Raw genomic sequence first — 25,071 nt, 5'->3', positions numbered from 1 at the left:
AAGGACAGACCTGCCAGGAACCTCCCCCGTCAGGAGCCCAGGGCCTGTGTATGGTTTGCTGGCCTTGTTCCTTCATTGTCTTGTTGACTTTTGTCATTTCTTTGTCAACCAAGTAAACAGGATATTAAAAAAAATAAACAAGTGACAGATAAGCAAAGTGAAAACATAACAACCTCCTGATTAAAAGCATGACTCTGGAGGCAAACAGAATGGGGTGTAGGCCCTGGCTCTGCCACTTACTTGCTAAATGAATCTCTGTTTACTCATCTGTAAAATGGCCTGAATAAAACCTGCCTGGTAGGATAAAATTGAGGTCATACAGACAACATTGACGTCTGGAATCCATACAGCTGACTCAACCAACATATCCCTGGTGGTGTGACAGTTAAGAGCTCAACTGGTAACCAAAAGTTTGGCTTTTCAAATCTGTCCTCAGGAGAATGACATGACAGTGTTCTCCCGTAAAGATTGATTATAGCCTAGAAAAATGAGGTAATGCAGTTAAATGGCTTCCTGTGAGACTGGACTCGTAGGACATATTCAGTACATAGTGACTGTGTGTGTGTGTGGGGGGGTGTGTGTGTGTAAATTTATATATCTGTATAGATGTCTTTTTATAGATGGGAGAATTTTTAATTAGCTATAATCCCATCACCACTTGGCTACCACTTCAGTGCTTATCCTTCTTGACAGATATAGATCTTTTTTAGAAATAAAAATGGCAGCTTGCTTTATACATATGCCTTTGTAACCTGCTTCCCTCCCTTTCCTTTGTAATATATTGAGAATGTCCTGCCATTTCGATAAATATACATCTCCATCATCATTTTTTAAGAGCTCCGTGGTTCTCCGTTGTGCCGCTGGACCGTAATTCATTTCACCAGCCCCCACTGTTGGGCATTTGGGTGGTTTCCAGCCCTCTGCTATTACAAACAATTCTGTGATGAACATCCTTGTACTCGAATTCTCACGCGCTTGTCCAGTGATTTCCTCTGGGACCACTTGGATGGTTTTGGCAGGAGATGTGTGGCTCGGACCAGATTCCTCCCACAGAGGCCCTTGGGCCCAGTGTGGAGGGGACTGTGGGGCCCCTGGGGAAGGGAGTGGCTGCTGGGAGGGAGAAGGTTGTTTGGGGCCTTTAGAAAGCAGGTCTGATGTCAGAGCAATGGGCTGGTCGGCAAATGAGAAGGCTCCACCCACTCTCTTGTGACTTTGGTGTTTGCAGATTACGGTACTGGGAAGAAGGAAAGAAGGGAGGGAGGGGGGAGGGAGCGGTGTGTGTATGTGTGTGCGTCTGTGTGCCTGGATGTGATGGGCAGAGTGACAGACACGGGGACACAAGGTGCATGGGTCCAGGCAGGCTGATGGATGGGTAGCAGAAAGCAGGCAGATCCAGGTCAGTAGGCAGACAAGATGATGGGCAGGTGACAAGTAGGACAGATTCAGCTGACCAGACACAGGACTGTGGCCTCGCGGTGGGGCCCACAGGGACCAGGGGCTGAAATGGTGTTTTCAGGAATGACAGGGAATTCCTGGGAGATGCAGTCGGGCCCTGAGGCCAAGAGGTGGCTCTGCCCCTGTGGTTTACATTTTACATTTCCTCCCAGGCAGGCAGCTGGGGTGAAGATTATTCACTTTTGGAGTTGAAAAGGCCTTTTGGGATCATTGAGACCAACCTCATTGTCTAGATGGGTCACTGAGGCCTGAGGAGAAAAAGGAACTTGTGGAGCCCAGACCCGCCCTCCACCCCCCAGTGTCCAGTGTCTCAGCAGACTAAGTCCCTTCTCCTTATTAGGCTTACTTCTCACTGCTTTTTCCAAATCAGATGTAACATGGGCTGGAATGGATGGGGAATTGGTTGGCGGAAGAGAAGATGACCGCTCAGTGGGGTAGGGAGGACAGGCTGGGCCGCAATAGGAATACTCTTTGTTCATGTTCCTCCTACCGTATTATTCTTTCCACATGACTATGTGCTCTTGAGAGCACAGCCCAGGAATGAGACTTCCAGGGTTCGAATCCCAGCTCTGAAACTTCGTTGCTGAGTAACCTTGGATAAGTCATCCAGCTTGGGCCTCAGTTTCCTTGTCTGTACCTCTCTCATAAGGAGCCCTGGTGGCACAACAGTTAAGCATTTGGATGCTAACAAAAGGCTGGCAGTTTAAACCCAGCCAGTAGCTCCGTGGGAGTAAGGCCTGGTGGTCTGCTTAAACAAATTCAGTCAGGACGTCATTATCGTCCAGTTGGAATTGACTCATAGCTGACTCTCTGGAGGTTTTCAGAGGGAGGAGATTGCTCAACTTTCTCCGTTGGAGCCTCTGGTGGATTTGAACTGTAAAAGAGGCACAGCTTTTGGGTTAACAGAGCGACTCCCTGTGAACAGTGCCACCAGAGCGCCCTTCTACACAAATAACAGCCTAGAAACCCCATGACACGGGGTCATTATAGTTAAAAACCAACTCCCAGCACCCTACAGCTGTGAGGAGGGGTGTGCTCTGTGGAGGGTGGGGCTCCCCGAAAGGATGAGGTCAGGGGGGTGGACCTGGGTATCTCCAAGGCAGGGGCTCTGCAGGGCTTTTGTAAGGGGGGTAAGCGCTCTGTGGGCAGTGGGGCTGAGCACCTACAAAGGAGAGCTGAGAGAATTAAGACAAGCAAAGCACTTGGAAGAGTGTTTTGTGCGTTGTAAGCACTTCAGTGGTGGTGGTGGGAGGGGCATCGCCTCATCTTCCTGTTTGGGTGACAGGACCAGACCGGTGCTCGGTCCTGGGTCATCTCACCATAGTGGACGTGCTTGAGGCCACTGTCGCGGCCACTGCCTCGCACTAGCTCATTGAGGGTCTTCCTCTTTTCACTCTCTGTGGTACCGAACATGATGTCCTCCTCCATAGATTATTATTAGTGTTAACCAATTATCATTTTTACTGTTGTGTACTGTCAAGTTGGAGCCAGCCCACAGCTGACCCTTCCCTGGGTTTTCAGAGGCAGTAAATCACACTGGAGGAGGCAGAGCGGCCTGTGGATCCGAACTGCGTGCCTCTGGGTTGGCAGCGCAACTCCTTGTCACTAAGCCACCAGAGCTCGCTTGACTAATTATTAGCTATTAGTTCAGTTCAGCGTTAATAATACTATATTGTTTTCCCCTGATTTGTTCCCTTACATTCTGTGTGTGTTGCACATGACATCATCGCCCACAGGCCTGTGCACATGACGTCATCGCACTCAGACCTGCACAAGCCGCTGTGACTCCTTGGAGGCCAAGATTATCCTCCTCATTCCGTCTCTGCTTTCCTCTCTCAAGAGGCCCCTTTTAAATCAGTCAAGCACAGAGTAGGTGCCTGATTTGAGGAAGTGACTCATTTGATTGTATCTGGTTGAGGGGCTCAGGGAAGAAGTCCTGGGGAGTGACCCTGGAATTGTGTGTGGATGCCTAGGGGTGTGTTGCTGTTCGTGGAAGTGACAGGAACGGTGCTCAGGTGGTGGGCACAGCCTGGGCAAATGAGAGAAGCCGGGTGATAGCTCATTGCCTGGCTTGGCCAGAGGGCAGATTAAGTCAAGGAATGAAAGCTAGGCCCAGAAGGGGGTTGTTCAGCTGAACTCAGTGACGTGAAACTCCAGGCTGAGGAATTCACATAGCAGTGAATTCAAGTAGTAGTAGAATTGAACTTCAGGAACATCATGCAGATGGCAGTGTTTCAGAATGGGCTTGAAGTATATAGAAAGGGTGCAGGGGTCAAGATCAGCTGAAATCATCCAGGAGATAAATAAGAGGGCGTGGATGAGGTTAGAGAGAGGAGTTGACAGTGAGAAAAGGCATCAAGGAGACAGGGCCAACAGAACTCGGAGCAGGTTGACTGAGCTGGTTGACTGAAGGAGATGAGAGAGAGGAAGTGAAATATGAGAAGGCGTCAAGCATCATTGTCTGGAAAAACAGGGGTGCATACTTACCAAACTAGGGGGAGTGCAAACTTGGGTGACCTGGGGGAAAGATGAGGTGTTGACTGAGACTGGTTACCCATCCAGCAGCCTACCAAAGCCACCAGCCAGCCACTCATCATCTCACCTCTCCACCACCCATTTATCCATCCTGTCATCCACCTACACAGTAACACCTCTTCTCGTCTTGCTACCCATCCATCCATTCTTTCATGTATCCCAGAATCCATCCATCCATCCATCCATCCATCCATCCATCCAAGATCTATTTCTTGAGCACCTACTACGTTCCAGGCAATAGTGAAATCTTACCACAAACATCAAGAGATGCCTGTTATTAAAGAAAGTGTTCAGAAATAGCCGGTAGAAGGGTTAAGCATTATTTTAATTAGAAGAGAGACATTTGGGATGAGTCTAGATGCCTCCAAATCTATGAGAGATGCACCAGGAGGCGGCCTGCAGCTGGGCTGGTCTCTGTTCCCCAGACACAATCGAGGAAATCGCTGCTCTTGTACCTGAAGGGACTGAGGCTGACTCAATGAGGGAAAACGCTTTCATCGATACATTATTGATTAAAAAATCAAAACCGTACCTGTTGCCATTGAGTCAAGTCTGACTTGAGACCCTGTGAGCTGCCGAGCAGAACTGCTCCACAGAGGGGCCTCGGCTGTAATTTTTTAATAAACTCTGATTGCCTCCACTTTCTCCCACCATACCACGGGGAAGGCCTAAACCACCAGTCTCAGGTGAACAGTCAAATGCAAACATTATAGGTGTCAGAAGTACTATCACATTTTCTCCTGTGGAGCAGTGGATTTGTTCGAACCGTTGACCTTTCCATTATCAGCTGAGTGCTTTGATACTGTGTCACCAGAGTTCATTGTGTTAGGCGGTAGGCAATGTCAGAATTCCCCAGAGTGCCTGGGAGTAGAATGGGAACAGACTGGGGCATTTATAGAGGGTTCGTGAATAAGTACTTGGAGCTTGACCTTGAAGAGAGGTGGGGGTGGGCAGTGGAGAAGGGGCAGAGGTAAAAAGAAAGTGGACCGCTGGGGGCAGAAGGCTGTGTGGGCCAGGTAGACAAGGCTCTGGTCCCAAAGTGGGGAACCTTGGTGATGGGAAGGGGAAAGATAGCCCAACTGAGTTCTCAAAGCAAGCTTTAGAGGGAGGGGTCCTCCTTCCTCCTCCCTCAGACCCCTGCATAAGCAAGCCTTTCTCTCCCAACCCCATTCCTTTGTCCAGGCTCTGTTACCTCATGAGCCCCATCCTCCTCCCAAGCCCCAGGCCCTGACTGAGCCAGGCCAAGTCCCTAACGACTCAGAGATCTCTGGGTCCTGTCTCTGCATCGATGCCTTCCTCCATCCCTCGTGGGAAAAGACCCTCTGTTCTAGGGAGTGCTCAGCCCCCACTGCTGAGCCCTTCCCACTTTACAAAAGCCCTGCAAAGTCCCCATGTTTAGACACCCATCTCCACCCAGCGGGCCTCCATGAAGCCTCCCCTCCTCACTGAGCCCCTGGCCATTCTGATGTTCTTGCCTCTCCAGGGACCCCATTCTCTCACAGAGCTCCTTCCTTGTTGCCCAAACCTCAGCTCTCTGAGCCCCTGTTTCTCAGGGCACCTCATCCCCGCTGAGGCCCCGCTGCACCCCCTGTTCCAAGCCCCAGCCCTCCTTCACCCCCTGCAGGTAGAGCCACTTTGCTGGCCTCTGTGCCTACATTCTGCTCAGGGTGGGAAGGAGCTGGGGCCTGCTCACAGCCTGCCCGGACCCCTGGGGGCTCCTGGGACAGAACGGCTTGGAAATCCCCAGGTGGGCCAGGCTGTGGGCGAAGCCCCACGCTTGTGACTGCTCAGCCCAGCTCAGCTCGTGGGCTGGGAGAAGCTGGAGACTTGCTGCTTCTGGGCTAGAAAAACAATCACAAATTAGTGAGAATGCTTTGGGAAATTGCTCGCTGGCGAGAAGGAGGCCGCCTTGGGAGGGAGGAAAGCGACTCCGACGCCAGCAAGGGCTCCCCGCGGCCTCGCCCATCAGCTCTAAACCATCTGCTTGGCGTCAGAAGCCCCATCTCATCATCCACTGTGGTCACCTGCTGAGCCCTGACACACACCTGCTCCAGCCAAGGCCTGGCTCTAAGACCCATCCCACCTGTAGTCTTTGCTTATCTGCTCTTACGCTCCACACAGCACCCTCTTCAGTCCACCACGAACCACTGTGGACCATCCTGCCTCTCTGGCCCCTCCCTTCAGGATAGGAACCATGCCAGATCTGACTGTCAGTCCTTACATATTTGAACAGATGGCCCCAGGCAAGTTTCTTCAACCTTTCAAGGCGCCTTGGTTTGCCCATCTGTAAAAAGGGCAGAGTTGAGGCTTCCTTTGCCAGGTTATTGCTGGAGATGAGTAAGGTAACTGGCCCACAGTACTCACTTCTAGTCAGAAGAGAGCTTTTGCTTGGAATGGCTAGCATTTATTTATAAGTGTTGCTGCTAATCCAAAGGCCATTTGCGTCTGGTGGTTCAAATCCACCAGGCGCTCGGAGGCAGAAAGCTGGGTCTTTTCCTCTTGTGCCTCCTGCAGCCTTGGAAAGCCAACGGAGGGTCGGTCAGCGATGAATCAGTCCTGACTCAATTGCAGTGAGTTTTGAGGGGATGACTTACCAACCAGATATTCTGCTGCCTGCTCTTTGCACATCTGCCCACCAGCACCCTGGGAAGATATAAAAAGAAATATGTGCTTCAGGGCAGCACTTGGGGAAAGGGTTCCTGATATTAAAAGATGAGGCAATAAAGCTTAGATTTGAGAACTGTCTTTTTGGCTAGTGGGCAGAAATCGACCCGTCCATCTTCTTTTGGGAAGAATTAATGTCTTTTTTTTTCACATGTATCACGCCCACATAAATAATGAACACACACATAATGCTTATAGGAAGCGGAATTGTTTCATCTGCAAAAAGCCCAAATAATGCATATTCTGCATAAAAAAATACAATAGTAAGTCAGTTAAGAGCTTGGACTCTGGAGGCAGACTGCCTAGGTTCAAATCCCTCTTTATTATCTGACCTTATATGTATGACCTTGTATGAACCACCTCAGTTTCTTCACCTGTAAATGGGTGAGGATTAAATGAGCTAATGCTTGTCAGTGCTTAACACGGTGCCCGGCACCAGGTGAGCCCCATGTCAGGGTTTTCTGAGTGACATTGACAAAGAACTCTGTGACACTGGGCTGGACAGCGGGAGGGCTCAAACAGGACAGGAAATCGGCTTTCAGAACTACAATTTTGGAAGTTCCAGAGTTCAGCCAGCACCCCATCAAATTGGCCTCTTTCTGAAAAATAGAAGATGTTCTTAAAGTTAAAAGGTTTCGTCCAGAAACCATGGGGTGCCTTGGCTGGAGAGGCTGGGCTTGGATAAGCAGTACTGAGGCAGGATTTACAGAGGGCAGCAGGGAAGGCGCCCCGGGTCCTCAGAGATGCCCTTGACCCACTCAGGGCTCGTCTGTTCATCTCTGGCCACATGGAGGCTCCTCAAAGGGGCAGAGCAGGAATCCAATCCCTGTCTGTTGCCTCTCCCCACAGACAAAGATCCTTGGGGAGCTCTGACAGCCAAACTTCTGAGGGAAACCGAGCCCTGGATGCCACCATCGCAATGCCTTATGCAGGCGTCCAACTCAGGTGGCACATAATTTTCAATAAAGTCTTCTTTTTTTTAAAATGGAGATAGGCCGACTGCAGTGACCCTTGGTGGAGCAAAGCCAAGATGCTTGGTCAGGTGGTTAAGGAGAATTCCCTCCCACAGTGTCTGCGTCCTGGGACCCCCTCCTAGACTGCTGCTGAGAATCACATTGACCTTCACTGGTGGCCAGGAGGGCATGGCAACCAGACAGGGCCCTTGTCTGAAGAAGAATATGGAATAAACAGCCAATTTCAGGAATCGGCTTCAATTTCCTCTTGAGTCCTCTTCTCTTCTATAGAGTGGTCTTTCCACTGGCCCCTCTATCCTCCAGAGCCCCTTCCAAGTGGAGGGTGGGAGGGGCCACCATGGAAGAAAGAGAGAGAGAGAGAGAGAGAGAGAGAGAGAGAGAGAGAGAGAGAGAGTTTGTACAAACTGGGACCATGGCTACAACTTCTGATTGGCTGATCAGGGCCATTCTTTTCCCCGGTTGCCATAGCAGCCATTTCCTGGGGTTGTCAGTGATGAAACTCATAACATTGTTTTCAAATAATCCGTGTAATTGAAATAACAATTGAGCTGTTAACTCGTCTCTCACACCCTGGCTGGGACAGATCCTCCTCTCTCCACACTCTCCTGCTCACCCCTGGAATCTCTGGTTCCTGCTCTTCTCCTCCCTGGAGAGCCTGTCCCCACCCCTGGCAGGAGTTAGAGGAACCCAGAGGAGACCTCCCAGGAGCATTGTAGGGTCCTGACGACTCAGGTCTCTAGAGCTGAACCAGAATTTAGAGACCAGCATTCTTCTCATTTTTTTTGGCCACCAGAGGTTCAGAAGAAGGAGAAGCCTTGCTAGGGTCATGCAGCAAAGCAGCACTTGGCTAGGACATGTGGCTCTATTATTCCAAGTGTCTGGTCCAAGTTGAAATTGATGTGTTGAACTAAGATCCAAGGACTTGATATTGTTTGAAGCCCTTCCCATCCTATCCCTACCCCCATTTACAGATGAATAAATAAATAGTGTCCTGAGAAGTGAAAGGTCCAAACTTACTATGAAGTCCAGAAGCAACACTAGGCAAGTGTATAACAAACTGTTGTTGTTATGTGCTGTCAAGTCAACTGTGACTCATGTCAAACCTATGCACAATAGCTTTAAACCCTCCTGTTCCATCCTGACCCACTTCTACTGCCTCCTTCCAACACACCAGCCCCATAACCCCAGATATTGTGTCAATCCATCTCATCAAAGGTCTCTGTCTTCTGCACTCTCCCTCCACCCTTCCAAGCATGATGTCCTTCTCCAAGGACTGCTCCCTCCTGGCAGCACGCTCAAAACATGTGAGATGGAGCTTCAAAATCCTTGCTTCCAAGGAGCAACTTGGTTTCACCCTCTCTAGGACAGACTAGTTTGTTCTCTTGTCAGTCTACAGTATGTTCAGTGTTCTTCTCCAGTACCACAACTTAAAGGCATCAATTCTTCGGTCATCCTTAGTTTTTGTCCAGTTCTCTGATGCATATCAAATAATTATGCATAACAAATAAATAAGACCAAGAGCTAAATCAGGTGCACCTTAGTCTCTAGACTGCTATCATTGCCCTTTAGTACTCTGGAGATGTCCCTGACAGCAGATTTTCCTAGTGCAATTTGTCTTTTGATTTCCTGACTGCTAGTGCCAAAAGTGTTGATTATGGAAACAGGCAAGCTGAAATTGTCAACAATCTCAGTCTCTTCTCCATCTATCATGGTGTTGCAAATTGGTCCAATGGTAAGAATCTTTATTTTCTTGTTTTTTTTTAATTTTTATTTTGTGTGCGTGTACCGTCAAATTAGATCTGACTGGTACAGGAGGATATTGCGCCTCCTTCTCCGGCAGAGCGTCTGGTGGATTCGAACCGTGTTCCTCTGGGATTGCAGTGCAGTTTCTTGCCACTAGGCCACCAGAGCTCCCTATTTTCTTGATGTTGAATCCATATTGCAGACTACAGTCTCTGACCCTCTGCAGCAAATTCTCCAGGTCTTCCTCAGTTTTAGCAAGCAAGGTGGTGTCATCTGCATAATGCATTTAGTAAATACCTGTTGAATGGACATTATTTAAAGAGCAAAGGACACTTCCCTCCCTCTACTTGACCCCTCAAACGAGGAAATTAGTCCTTTAAACTGGAAGACTTTCTGGAAAAGGATTTTCAGGACAATACCGGGACATGTGACTTAGAGGAAGAGAAGGTATAACTGGAGACGATATGCTGGAGGAGGATTCTAAACTACGACACCTCCTTCTTTAGCCCCTGACCTGGACAGGAGGTGGCATATTCAGAAGCATGGATGATGGGAAGAACACAGGCTCCTGTCTGGTCCTCAGCAGAGCCTGGGGTGGGCTGGAAATTGGAAGCTGCAAGCCCCCTCTACGTCTTAGCACATGCAGGTCTGCAGATGGCTCCCTGTAGTGGCACTTACATTTAGGACTAAAGCATCCTCCTCTCCAGTGTGTCTGGTCGCTGTCCAAGGTGCTGGCTGGGTCCAGCAGACTGTGTGGGTGGCTGGGGCGGCAGGCACTGGCTGGGGCTGGGGGTGGGGCTGTCCTCTGGAATGTGACAGCAAGAGACTGGCTCATTTCCCTGAATTTGGGAGTGTTGCTAAGGTTCTTGGCAACCGTCTACGCCTCCCCATTCATTCATTCTTATTTACTCAAGCTTTATTGAGCAGCTATTCTGTGCAGGCGCTACGTGGGCCACCATGTAGGAGGACTGGAGAGACGCAGACCTTGTCTTCAAGGGCTGTTTCAATCTAGAGAGGAACACACACACACACACACACACACACACACACACACACACACACACTGAGAGTGGCCATTGCTTTCGGAGGGTTGCTGTTAATCTTAAGTGCTGTTGTGTTGGCTCATCTCATAGGGCCTCTCTGCAGGGCACAACAAACCCCTGTCCAATCCTGCACCATCCTCACAATTGCAGATGGGCTGTTGTTAAAGCCACTGTGTTGATCCATCTTGGCGAGACGACTCCTCTTTTTCACCAGCCCTCCACTTTACCACACTTGGCATCTTCCTCCAGGGACTGGCCCCTTCTGATAGCATGTCCAACATGTGTGAGGCGGAGTCTTGACAGCCTTCATTCTGAGGAACATTCTGACAGCATTTCTTCCAGCACACAAGGGAGTGATTAATCCTGCCTGCATGTGTAAGAAACACAAGGAACAAATAGCTTGGGCTCAGTCTCGAAGGATGCATAGGAGTTTGCCAGGCAGGGTGACTAATGAGGAGAGCGTTTTAGAGGAAATGGGATAAGCAAAGGTGGGGAAGTGCTTATGGTTTGGAGAAGAGAAGTTCCATGGGGTTGAAGTGCTGGTGGACTAGAGGCTCTTGAAACAGGGTTCTGGCGAGGGCACCATCTTCAGTCTGGGCTTCACCCAGGACCTTGTTGTTGTTGTTGTTTTGGGTACTGTTGAGTTGGAACCGACTTATGCTGACCCTCTGCTGGGTTTTCAGAAGCAGTTAATTGCGTGCGAGGAGATTGCCCATCCTTCTCCCACGGAGCAGCTGGTGGATTCAAACCCTGTGCCTTTGGGATTGCAGTGCAGATTCTTACCACTGGGCCACCAGAGTTCACATACTAGATCACTCACTAGATTCCTTACATTATCAGAAACTGAAATATCAGGGCTGGTTGAGCCTTTGAGATGCTCTTGTCCAAACAGCCCATTTTTTAGATGGAGAAACAGAGGATCAGAAATGTTAAGTGACGTGCTTGAAGTCTGCTACAGCCAGGGTGGAGCAGAGCAGAGATTTGAAACCTGTCTGGCACCAGAGTCTAACGATTATCTTGGCACCACAGTGGCAAGCCAGTGAGCCGTTTCTGGGTAGTTGAGGGCTCAGGCAAGGACAGACGGCCCGGTGGGGCCTGCACATATGGGGGCGTAGGGTCTGGGCCAATTTTGTCACACTGTTGGCACTCAGCTCTTGTCCCCGGGGAATGTGACGCCTGCAGGAAATCTCAGTCTTGGCTGGAGAGGACCCAGGTCCAGCTTGCAGCTCTGCCACTGATATTGTGTGACCTTGGACACGACAGCAGCGTTGCCAGGACCTCATTGCCCAAGATCATCTGGGTCATAGGATTGCCTTCTTGCCAAGTCAGTGGGCAGTGGTGCTCAGTGACAATATCCACCCACCCCCTGCTCCCCGGGAGATCCTTGGCACCATCTGGAGACACTTTGGTTGCCGCGCCTGAAGAATGGGGACACTACTGGCCTCAAGTGGGTAGAGGCCAAGGATACTACTGCTTGGTATCCTGCAACTCACAGAACAGGCCCCGCACCAAAGAATGACCAGGCCCCAAAAGTCCTCATTGCTGAGGCCTTGTTTGTGACAATCAGATGAGGACATGGGATGGGCATCGGGGGGCTGGGCACCCCAGCTGTAATACAGAGAGGCACAGGGGCCTGCTGTCTGCCAGGCCTGGATGTGTGGAGAGGTCCTTAACCTCTAAGCCCTAGCTGCTGCTTCAGTGGTGCAGGGGCAGTAATGACAGCACGTGGCTTTGGAGACCGGAGAGCCTGTGATGAGCGTGTATGTGGACGGCAGAGGAAGACAGGCAGCCCAGGAAATCGGGGGGGGGGGGGACCTTCACCCTGTGACCTTTGGACTCTGGAGCCAGAGCTGGGAGCCCTCGGACCGCTTCCTGAGCCTCTCTGTGCCTCAATTTCTCATCTGAAAAAATGGTACCTCCTTGCAGTAGTACCTCCTACCTCAGCTTGGTGGGAAGATGAATGAATTCACAGACGGCGAGTGCTTAGAGCCATGCCTGATAGAGAGTAAGTGTAGGTTTTGGCCGTTAATATTATTAGTAGATGAATTCTGTATCAGACAAGACACTCCCACTTAGCAGAAGGTGCTTCAGACGCTGGCCTGTCCAGATGCTGTCTCTCTACAGCTCTCTGACCTCCCAGGCCTCCCACAGACCCAGCTCGGGACCTCTGGGACCCTGCCAAGGTCACTGGTTCCCTCTCTTTAGCTCCTGCCCTGTTTTCTGTGGCTTCTTGGCTCTCCTGACAGATTGGGCTGGCTCTCTCCTCCCTCTCCCTCCCCGTCTCCACCCTCACCCTCCTCCTCTCTTCTCATCTGCCAGAGTCAGAGGCAGCTGTGAGAAGCTGAATCCACGGGGAGGGGGTGTGTGTGCACTCTCACTCACTCATGCCGTATCCCTCCAGCCCAGACACCCACATCTTGACCTCTGGCCCCTTTGGGTCAGCCCTTGGCTAGCCCTCTGGGGAGGAGACGACTTCTGACTTTGGCACTGTTGGCATTTGGGGCTGGGTCAGTCTTTGTTACAGGGGATGTCCTGGGCATCCCTGGCCTCCACTCACTAGATGCTGATAGCCCACACTTCAGGTGTGACAATTCCAAATAAGTGGAGACACTTGCCGGATGTCCCTTGGGTGGCAAATCATCCCTTGGTTGAGAGAGACACCTTACTCTAGAACTTTGCTAGAAAACATGCATTTCTACAGCTTCCTGGAAAAGATGCTTTTACAACCTAATGAATGTCCTTAAGTCCGGTCTCTGATACCACCTTCAACTCATCCCATTTTCCCACCCAAATTCCAACCCCTTGACCCTTTCTTAAAATCCTTGGGCCACAAACCTCAAGCCAATCTTCTATATTTGCATCTCTGATTAGAAACGCTGAACCTCAACTTAAATCTAAAGCTTCAACTCATACTCAGACCTCAGATCTTAATCCAAGCGCCAGCCCCCAGCCCTGAACCTGTTCCAAATCCTCAGGTTCCTTAAGTCTCAAAGAGAATTCCAAATCTAAAGGTTAGCCCCCAACATCAAATCCGTGAGGAAACCTACCCCAGCTCCTTCCTGCCTCGGCTCCTAAGTGCTGATGGTCACCTCTCCAGCCTCTGCAGACTCTTTTCAACCGCCTCCTCCCCTCCAGTGTGACCCCCCAGCCTGTGGAGAAGAGACCGGAAGGACCACAGGGACGACAGACTCCAGGAGACAGCTCTATTCATCTCCTGACCCTGTTCCCACATCACCCCGGGCAACCCATCAGGAAATGCTATGATTTATTCATTTGTTCATTCAAACATTTAATGAGCACCCCCTCTGGGAGGGTTGGGTTTGACACAGGGAAAAAACAGCTGGGCATTGGACCAGGTGCTGCCCACTGTCTGCAGGGGACCCTCACATAGACAGTTAAAAGGAACGAGTCTAGGGTCCTTCGAGAACTACATCCTGAGCTCCTATTGTACACCAGCGCTGCTCTACAAGGTCTAGATGCAAAATGTTGTTAGGTGCCATGAGTCAGCTGCAACTCAGAGTGACTGGGAGGAACAAATCAAAGCCTTGCCCTGTCCTGTGCCGTGTACGATCTATCAGGTGATAATGTCTATGGGGGAAAGAATGAGAAGTAAGGGGGGCAGGAACTGTCAAGAGGATAACAGACCACTATCGAGTTGATTCGGACTCAGACATCCTGTAGGACAGAGGAGGACTGAACCACTGGATTTCCAAGGGTGTAAATCTTCATGGAAGCTGATTCCCTCACCTTTCTCCCTAAGAAGGAATTCAAACCACCAACCTTTTGATTAGGAGCCACATGCTATTACTATGGTACCACCAGCGCTCTCATGTCTAGAGGATGGGGACCTGTATTAGCTCAGTTTGTTGGGCGAAGCTGACCAAAGTCCGTTCCTCCAACAGACCCCTGAAGGAAGCCGGGGGAGGAGGCAAGCCAGGCAGATGTCAGGGATGTCCCACGCAAGAGGGCCAGCGTGTGTGGGGACAGCCTGAGGAGGGGACACGACTGGTCCGTTCGAACAGCCAGGAGCCTGGTGTTGCTGGCATAGAGTGTGGGGTGCGTGGAGGGAGAAGGTAGGCAGGTAACAAGAGGTCAGATCACACTGGGTCTTATGAGCCATTTCACTTCTGCATAAGAGGCGATGTCAAAAGAATTCTGATAGGAAGAGTGTTCTGATCTGATTTTATGTTTTAGCACCATAACTGAGAATGGTCTGTAGAGGGGCAAGGGCTGAAGCAGAGAGACCAGCGAGGAGGCTACAGTAATAAACTAGGTGAGAGATGGTGCTGGTTGGCCCAGGTTGTTAACAGTGAAGACGGCGAGGGAGGGTGATCAGCGAGGGAGGACGGTCAGCGTCTGGGGCTATTTTAAGGGACAGCTAGCAGGATTCGCTGATGGGTTGGATGGGGGTGTGAGATAAAGGTTGAAGTCGGGAAAGACACCGAGGCTTTTGGTAGAAGCTGCTGGAATAATGGAGCTGCCGGTTACTCGGACCTGGGTAACTAGAAGAGCAGTTACCAACTTTCTCTTCTCACGATTATTGTTCTGTTGTTGTGGAGGGGACGTGGGACTTCGGTTTGGGGAGTTTGATAAGCGTGAAGAGCATTTTAGATATTCACGTGAACATGGAATCAGGCTGGTGAAGAGGTGACTGGGGGAAGCAGGAAGTGGTCTGAGGTGGACACAAACGTGTGATGTCCTCAGTGGATCAAGAGGGTTTGAAGCTTGGGCCTTAATATAAGCTTGCCTAGGGAATGGGCGCAGACAGAGAAGACGAAGGTCCCAGGGACCAAGCTGGAGGCAGGGGGTGTCCTCCCACAGTTGGAGATAGAACGTGAAGACAGGAGAGATAGATGAAGTGGGGGGTCCTAGGAGGTGTGGTACAGAGGAGAGCTGAGAGGTATATGAGGGGCAGCGCACTGGGGGTGGGGAATGGATACAGCAAAGCTCAGCAACACTCACTCATTGGAGCGAAATCAGAACCAAGTCACAGCTGACCCCCCAGCGGGTTTGCCGAGGCTGTAAATTGCACAAGAGGAGATTACTCATCTTTCTTCTCATGAAGCCGCTGGTGGATTCAGACAGCCGGAGGGTTCTGCCTTTGGGTGAGCAGCGTACCTCCTTATAGACCTTAATTGTCCAGAGCAGAGAGACAGAGGAGGCGACAGAGACGCTTACTGGGAAGCCGTCATGTTTTGGAGGGGCCGATGGAGTGTAGTCTTGAGCCACTAGTGAAAAATAATCAACAGTTTTGGGGAGGGCGTTTCAGGGAGAAGGAACCCAGAGACCTGCCACCATGGGGCATGTTTGTCTTTGTGTGCCTTCGAGTCAGAACGGACCTATCGCTGACCCTCCAGTGGGTTTTAAGAGGCAGTTTAATCACATGGGAGGACACTGCCCATCCTTCTCCTGGAAAAAAGGCTGTTAAGCCAGGCATGTTCAGGACATGGCAAGCTGAGCTTACTGCCTCTGATTCTCCAGCTTGCTGCTTCGTGCTTCCCTGCCTCAAATCCTGAGCGTGGCTACTTCCCTACCACATCCTGAGTGGGCCATTTAACAGCTCAAAAAGCTATTCGTCCCTCTCCTCACCTTCTTCCCTTCCGGGGTCAAGGTCTCCATGTCCCCCACCTGGACAGCAGCCTCCTCTTCCATCTCCTCACTTCCTTCTCAGTCACTCCAGAAGGCCAACCCCCCGCTGGGGTTGAGACCACCTGTTCCCCTGCACAGTGAGTGGCCCAGGTGAGTTTAAAAACAGAACGAGGTTCATGTCAAGTCTGCGCGCGTCACAAGCTTTCAGCAGTCTCCCGTTGTTGCTCTTCGGAAGGGAATTTAAAATTTCACAAAGCCCTCCAGGCCCTGCGGTGCCGGTGCGGTGCCATGACCCCCTGCCCGCTCCTCTGGTCTCATCTCTCCCACCACTCCTGACACACCAGCCTCACAGGCCGCCTTTCAGGTTTTCAGCTCGGCGGGGTGCAGCCAGCCTCAGGGCCTTTACCCAAGCTGGCCCCCTGCCTCCTCGCACCTCCCATCTCCTCCCCACCTCGCTGTAGTTAAAGCCTGCTGGGAGCTCCAGCCTCGGAGAAAGCAGCCTTCCTGGGAGCCAGTACCAGAGAGCTGGACAAAGGCTGTCCTCCTCCTTCATCTCTTCTCCTTTGAAGTCATTGTCAAACATTTTAAGGAGCCCTAGTGATGCCATGGTTAAAGCCTTCACTTGCCAATATAAACCTTAGCTGTTCAAATCCACTAACTTGCCCTGCAGCAGAGAAGACCTGGTCACCTGCTCCCGGGAAGATTCAGCATTGCTGTCCAGTCAGAGCCAGACTTGTAGCTGACCCTCCAGCCCTTTTCTGAGGCCATAAATCTCCTAGGAGGAGACTGGCCATCTTTCTCTGAAGGAGCTGCTGGTAGATTTGAACCAAGTGTCTTTTGATTGGTAGTGCAAGTCTCTATGGATTAGACTATCAGAGATTCCCCCCCCCAACCCCTGCTGGAAAGAGTACAGCGCAGGAAACCCTCTGGAGCAAGTTTGCTGTTTGTTCTGTGGGATTATCATGATTTGGAATTAACCTATCAGCACCCAACATACAACGCATGTGTATACACTCGGGAGTTAATAAAGACAATGTTGTTGATTGCCTTCGAGTCGAGCATGACTCATAGCGACCCTATGAACAAAAGGCCTGACGCCCCTCTACAACTATGACATTTATCAAAGTTCATAGGGTTTCTAGAGGCGTGTTGTTTAGGAAGTGGGTGCCACTCCTGTTTCCAATAATGGTGCATATTTATTGAGAGCTTGATACCATGTGCTCTAGTAAGAGTTTCATGCTTATATCTAATCATTTAATTCTTCAGCCAACCCTATGTGTTAGCTGGTTACTTTTATTCCCATTCTACGAAGGAGAAAACTGAGGCTCAGAAGAAGTTACTTGTGCAAAGCAGTAGGAACGCTCAAGAGCTCATCAGTCAGCCATGATCTGGAGCTCCGGGCAGCCTGGTTCTGGAGCCCCGAAGCAGCTGTCTGCTGCTTGACACTAAGTTCCTTGACGTGAGGAGACCTTGACCGTGGGCCGGCTGCTTCGTCCCTCAGTTGTTCACAGGCTGTGCAGCGTAGAACTGGTCTGTGGTGTTTCTAAGGTTGTGCGTCTCCAGCAGCAGGTTGCCAGGCCTTTCTTCCAAGGTCCCTGGGGTTGGACCAAATCAAACTTTTCAGTCAGTAGTCAGTGCTTAACCATTTGTGCCACCTGGGGACTCCTGCATCTTTCAGAGGGTTCAGGGGACGCAGATTGAATGGATGATTAGTAGTTTGAGCAGTACAAGGTTTGTGGCCCAGGCATGGCAAGCAGGAGGCAGGGGAATAGACAGGATGTGACTTGAAAGGTCCTGAATGGCAGACAGATGAGCCCAGGCTTGGCCCAGGGCCGTAGGGACCTTTGGGGCTTTCCTGAGCTGCAGAGAACAAAGCTCAAATAAATATGTGACAAAGTCCTCCCCCCCACCCCCTACTGCTGTGGAGGAAGGCCAGAGGTGGGGTCCTTTTCTGCCCAGCAGCCAGGCCAGCCTGGCACCCGCCCCCTCGCACTTGGCCCTATTAGCATTCCATGTGTGACTTGGGCTCCACAATTAACACAAAGGTACAGTCATTCATTCTGACTGGCGGACGGACTCTGGGGATCAGCCGATCGGGGGCTGGCTGTGCGGGGCTTCTGCTGGGAAGGCATGTCACAGCACAGCGGCCACCGAAATGAAAAGCTATTAATAATGATCCTGTAACTTCACTCCCATCAGCTGTTTGTTTAAAGGTGTTCCGTACTCAGAGTCGCCTGATTTATGTGGGCAATAACGCGCCCTGGTCGGTCCTCACTTTTTAAAGCAGCACTAATGGTGTGAGACCAGGACCCAGGGGGAGGCTGGGGAAGTAGGGCCTCAAGGGGACCTCAGCCTGCCTCCCCAGCACCAGCTTACAGGGGCTCTGGACAGTGAGCAAAGCCAGGAGGATCCGGTTCAAGTCCAAGCGAGTGTGTCTCTCCCTCTCTGTGAGCCTTAGTGTTTTTTATCTGCACTTTGAGAGGGGAAACAGCTACATTGCAGGGTTACCCGGAGGAGGCCATGAGAAGCTCACAGGAAGTGTTCAATCATTGCCTACTACTCGTCTCTTTCTTTGTACCACTAACAGCCCCTCCCTGCCCACCATCACCCAGGAGTCTCTTCAGGTCTGAGAAGCATTTAATCCACTTAAATGTTTATCGACATTCTTCAATTGCGTGGCACTTCAGTTATTAAAGGGAGCTCTGGCGTCTTAGTGGTAAAGAGTTGCACTGTGAACCCAAAGGCAGGTGGTTTGAATCCACCAGATGCTCTGCAGGAGACAGGTGGGCGGTCTCTCCTCCCGTGTGATTTACAGCCTCTGAAAACCTGGAGGGTCATCTAGGAATCAGATCTGACTCTCCAGTACCTAACAACCACCACCACCACCACCACCACGTAATTAAAATCCTCCCAACAATGCTGAGGGAAATAGATTGTCATGTCCATTTTAGAGATGAGGAGACTGAGGTTCAGGAGAAAGAGACTTGGCCAGCCAGATCCAAGTCCACTACACTGTGACTTCTAAATGGTCAGAGTGTAGAACTGTTTTGTCCTTCACCGAATCCCCAGCCTCTACAAAGTCTGGCACATAGTAGGAGTGCAGCACATTTATTGAAGTGAAAACAAAAGGTGTCAGAACCCTGCATATTTGAGATTCTCTCATCCCGTCCCTTCCATCCCCGTTTCGTCCCCTGTGACTCAGTCAGGAGACCTGGGTCCTACCCGCATCCCAGCTCTTGGATGGTTAATGGAGATATTGACTCGGGCATAGTCTCTCAAACCTTAACACTAGTGACATTTGGGGTGAAAGGATCTCTTGCTGTTGGGGGCTGTCCTGTGCCCTGTGAGATGTTTTAATAACATCTCTGACCTCCAGCCACAGGGTCCTAATACCACTTACTCCTTTGCCCCATTATAACAAGTCAGAGTATCCCTAGACCTTGCAAATGATCCCTGGAGGATAAAACTGGCCCCGGAGCCCCCTCCAGGAGCTCTTTCTAAAAGAGGCACTAATTTTGCACAGCAGAGATCTACACAGCGACTGGAAGTGCAGAGGGGACGACTTGAATGCACAGTCCAGCCTGTGACCCGAGCAGAGATGTCATATTGACATTTTCACCAAGTCACTTTCCCCCACTAGGCCTGTTAGAGAGCAATTCTCCTTGCCAGAGCCAATCACGAGGCAGTTTCTGCCGAAAACACTGACCTGGTCCAGAGAGCAAGGCCACTGGACATGCAAGGCCAAGCTTTCCGCGGAGGCCCTGTGTCTGAAAATGGGGACCTTTGGGTCCCCACTAGGTTCAGGTCAAGGGCGAGAGATGAGGGTGTTGGGACTGAAGGTCAGGTGTGGTGGGCTGGTCGGAGCTGGGCTCCAGGGAGGTGGTGGAGGATTTAGAGAGATGTCAAAGAGGGGAGAGGCAGGTGGAGGGGAGCACAGCGGAGACAAAGGTGGGGAGGCAGGAAGGTGTAAGGGTAGGGACTGAGGACCGAGAGCCTTGCTCCTCCCGGAAGGTGAGACGCCAGCACCACACGCACTGCCATCGTGATGAGCCCACGTGTTACCGAGTAGAACTTGGAGCTTCCTCTTGGCAGGAGCAGGTTGCCGGGTCTTTTTCAGTGGCGTCACCTGCTGTTCGGTGCTGCTGAGCAGATGTTGACTCGTGGTAACCCTCCGTATGGCAGATTGAAACCTCATCTGATTCGGCACCGTCCTCACAATGCCCTTGTGCCCAAGCCCAGTGCTCAAGCTCAGTCCCTGTGTCCGTCCATCTCCTTGAGGGTCTCTCTCTCTTTTTCTGACCCTCCACTCTTCCGAGCATGATGGCCCTCTCCACGGGCTGGCCCCTCCGGACAGCACAGCCACGGTGTGCGGGATGAGGTCTCACAGTCTGCGTCTCAGGAGCCCTCTGGCTGCTCTTTTAAGACAGGCTTGTTCATCCTTTCGGCGGTCCATGGGATACTCCATACACTAACAACAGTGCAAAGGGATCAGTGCTCCTCAGTCTTCTTTAGTCATTGTCCAACTTCCACGTGTATGCGGACTGAGTGAAAATACCATAGTTTGGGTCAGGAGCACTTTTATCTTTAAACTGGCATCCTTGGAAGTTCAAATTACTGACTTTTAGTGTAATAGGCAAACAAAACCCATTTGAGGTGCCCAGGGTCTCCTTAGACACCGATGCAGCCTTCCTCAGCCAGCAGATCCTTTGCCCACTGTCCCACTGGTGACATTAGTCTGTCCCTACAGCGGGCACCCATTTGTGTTCTGGTCCTGTTATCCCTCCAAGTCTTCTCCTCACTGGGACTCATGGAACTCTTACGGGTCTCCCATGAAACTTCCTTCCAGGGGCTCATAGGACGCCCCTCCTGGAACTCCCACTAACTTCCCACTAAGGCGCATGACAGGGAAGGCTGGAAGGGAGAGAAAAGTCCCTTTGGTACCAGACACAGGCGACCCAATTTCAGATTGCAACTTAGAGCTCCTGGCCAAGTCCCATGACCACGGGTCCTAGTGAGCGTGTTTAACAGCTGGTAGGGCACAGACATGAGCTGAGAGGACAGACTCACTGTCTCCAGCCTCCCCTCTGAGTCTACTCCCCATCTCTAGAAAATGATGATGCACACGTTTCTCTGAGGGATTATTGGATGAAATGGAGGTGAAACACAGTCATTTGGACACAGCAGGCATTCAATAAACAGTCCTTGGTTTTTTTCCTAGAGGGTCCAAAAGGCGCTGAGGTCTTATTTCCCTGTAACAGATCCTGTTCTTGTTGTTGGTGGCCATTCAGTCAGTTTGACTCACAGGGGCCCATGTAGCAGAGTCTCTGATGGGCTCCTAGTCTGTAACCTTTATAGGAGCAAAATGCCAGGTAGAGGAGTTGCTACTGGATTTGAACCACCAAGCTTTAGATGAGCAGACAAGTGTTTACCCCTTACACCACCAGGGCTCCCTGGCAGTGAACTCTCTCTGCCTAGGTGTTAAATGCAGTTGTTTCATGACTGGTTAAGTGTCTGAGGTGGGTAGTTAGGCGCTCAGAGGCTGAGGGAGACCAACAGACCCCAAAACACATCAGCAGCAACCCTTGACTGTGAGCTCTGCAGATGACCTGGCCCACCCTCAGACCGGGGGTCTAGGCACTTGCTCCAGGGGTCTCCCTCCAGTCAGATCCCTGGAAAAGGCAGCAGTCCCCACCCAGGAAGATTCCGTCACTCAGGCCCAGCTGAGCCACTCTCTTGCTGTGTTTAGGCAGCTTGTCATTATGAAAGCCATTTTCTTATCTCTTACCATATCTATTTTTCTAATTCTTACTTAACGAGCTCCCCTGAAAATAAGAAAATCATTGGACCAATTTCCTTAAGTGTGAAAGATTAGTCTGAAATCGGCATTAAGGGGACTAATTACCTTCAATCCCCCACCTTTCTGACAGCGTTTGTTAACTGCAAGAGCTAACAAACATCTAACATCTGCCGCTCAGGGAAGTCAGTCAACATGGGCTGCGGTGGGGTCCCACACCCGGCTTGGCACACAGGGCGGGCGTGGGGGCGTGTGATGTGTTCAAAGCACGCAGGGCTGGGCCTAGAGTGGGGTGAGTGGGGCTGAGGATGCAGTATTTAAGGGCCACTCCAGCCCAGCATGTCGAAAACTCTAAGAGTGCGTGTAACCCCAATGTTTTTCACTCTTGGTGCCTTACTCACCTCACCCTAACCCCAGTATGTGTGTGTGTGTGTGTGTGTATGAGTGTAAGATAAAGAGTATGGCTGGACCATCGACAAGATCTCAGAATGTTTCTTGACTCAGCGTGAGGCTGCTCTTCGAGACACTTGTGCGGTGTCTGGACCAGAGTGAGTTCACCACCAGCTTCCAGGGACAGGGGTTCCCTACCTCGGAGGAAATCACTCCATGCCTGGGCCTCTGTTTCCTCATCTGTAAAATGGAGCTCATTTCTTGTAGCTACAGTAGCAGCCTTGTCCTGGGGAAGACATGGCCTGGGGGGGTTCCATTTGCCTGAGCTTCACAGTAGCCCCAGGAACTGTTGTTATTGCTCTGGGCGCTGACAAGGAAGGAAGGATCAGAGAGGCTAAGAACTTGTCCAGTGCATGACCCACAGGGGTCAAGAACAGGAAGTGGAACCCGTTCCTGCCCTTCTCTCAGATCCGGACATCTGTCTGCTCCCCAGATGACACTGTCATTGAATATGGAGTCTGAAGCCTGGGATTCTAGCCCCCGCCGGAGCTCATACAAGCTGCGGGACCACATCCAGTCACTTCCTTCAGCCTTGGTTTCCCCCCACTTTATAGTGGGGACAGTTCTGTTTTCTGCCCTAGATGCATATGATAAGGAATACAGGAGATAATGTGCCCTAAAACTGAACCATGGCATAGAACAGCATGGCCGTGGGTCCTCACCGGCAGAATGGGATGAAGACACAAAGGTGGGCATGGGCTCTGTGCTCCTGTCTCCAGATCTCTGGACTCCCAGCCCCTACACCAAGCCAGCTGAACCCACTCCTGTCGTCAGCACCGAGGGAGGGACCCCTCCCTAAATCCAGCAGAAGCTTGTGACAAGGGAGCAATCTGACAAATGGTGACATCTAGACGCAGTCAAGGATCGGGGCTCCTGAGTCCGGCTTTGTACCTGGTGTGGGGGAGGGGCAACCTCCATTTCCCCACCCCCCCAGCCCTCCCCAGAAGGGGGGCTCAGTGAGGGGGGGTGGCTAAGCCCTGAGAAGACGACGGGAACATCTTCCATTTTCCATTTAACCACCCGATATTGAATTATAAATAATTCATACACCTGCCAAACATTTGATTAAAAGAACCCAATTCGCACTGCATTTGTCAAGGGGTAAGAATTGCATTTGGTGTTTTTATTTTAATCTGTCCTTTAACTCTTTTACGAATATTTATTTATACTTGGCTGTCAGGTTTTATTCTATTTGCCCTGATTTTATTCTGGCTGTAGCTGGCATTTTTTCCTTTCCCTTTTTATTTTGTCACTTCTGCCTGGTAGTCATGCGTTTGAGAGCCCAGAGGTAATAAATAAGGAAGCCAGACTCCAGGCTGTTCACTCTCACTTCCCGGCCGCCCCGCCCCCATCTCTGCCCACTCTTTAGAGACCCCTCTATCTCCCAAACACCAAAGCCAATCTGCGCTGCACTCCAGGCACCTTGGCCACGCCACACACTCACCTCTGCCTCCTGACCTTCGCCCATACCACCCCTCGGCCATGCTTCACCCTCCTTGCCAAGCATGGAGCAGGCACTCAATAATTATCTTCTAAAATAAATAAATGAAGCAACATCATTAAAATCGGCAGAGTGGATGTCTTTGGGGACACAAAGGAAGGCATTAGTATTCACCAAGTCAAGGAGTGGAGCAAGCGGTCAGAGTGGATGTCGGTACCAGACTGGGTTTGAACCCCCCACTCTCCCACGTGGCACCTGTTTAAAGCCAGGGGAGAACCTCCAATTCCCCTGGACTGCATCCTTCATCTCCAGAAGGCATCTGTAACAACGGCACCCACGTCATCAACGGATGTAAAGAATTCATGCATGAGCCCAGCGTGCAGCGGGCATTCGGAGGCCGCTAGCTGCTATTTTCATTATAACTGTGTTCTGTAACCTCCTGTGCTCCTCCTCCTGCCCACCTTCCACCCGCCCTTCCCACTTCTCCCTGGAGTCAGAAGTTTCGGGAAAGTGGTGGTGTTATCCTAAGTGCCAGATGTAGGTCGACAGATGTGCGTGACGAACAAGGAGAAGAAAGCTGGCTGTCCGCGTCCTCGGGAACCTGCTTTCACCATGATGCACTGTGTTTGTTGGAGGGCTTACATGGGTCTGTTTTTGAATTGACATAAAAACTTGTTTCTGCCAAGTGATTCTGGTGAGCTGGGAATTTACTTGAGACCTGTGTCAATGCTTCCTGAATACAAAGATGCAGGGACGCTGTAAGCCCAAGAGAAGCTGTGGTGATGATGACTCTGGTGTCAGAAGAGGTAGATGTGATTTTTTTTAAGTTTACAGAACACACTGGCCTGTGTACCATGTGTTTTAACTCAATTTCCTGTGAAATCTGAGCATCTCTCCAAGTCTAGTCCAATCCCCACTCTGCCATGACCTCCACCAGCCCCCAGGGATCTCACAGTATTAGAAGGGACCTCAGAGACGCTCATCTGTCACCCGCACTATCTGCCTCCCCCCAGGTGTCCCTGCCTCTTGGGCTTGCCCCTCCCAAGCCACACCCCACAAGACAAGTTCTTAGACTTGATTGTGTCACTCTTCTGATTAAACCTTTAAAAAGGGCTCCCACCTGCCCCCAAGGTAGAGTTCGTAATGACCCCAGCAATCTGACACCAGCCATCAGGTGCGATTCAGGGGGCCCTTGCTTGTGAGTAACCTGTAGGTGCATTGCAGGGGGTTTTTCTGTTTCCGTCAATAATTCAATCCAATCTGCGTTATGCGGATGACACAACCCGGCTTGCTGAAACTGAAGAGGACCTGAAGCACCTGCTGCAGAGGGTCAAGGACTGCAGCCTACAATATGGATTGAGGCTCAATGTCAAGAAGACAAAG

This window comes from Elephantulus edwardii, unplaced genomic scaffold (genome assembly GCF_000299155.1).
Source record: "Elephantulus edwardii isolate Elephantulus edwardi_28Jun2011 unplaced genomic scaffold, EleEdw1.0 scaffold00015, whole genome shotgun sequence".
NCBI lineage: Eukaryota > Metazoa > Chordata > Mammalia > Macroscelidea > Macroscelididae > Elephantulus > Elephantulus edwardii.
This window is presented reverse-complemented; position numbering follows the sequence as displayed.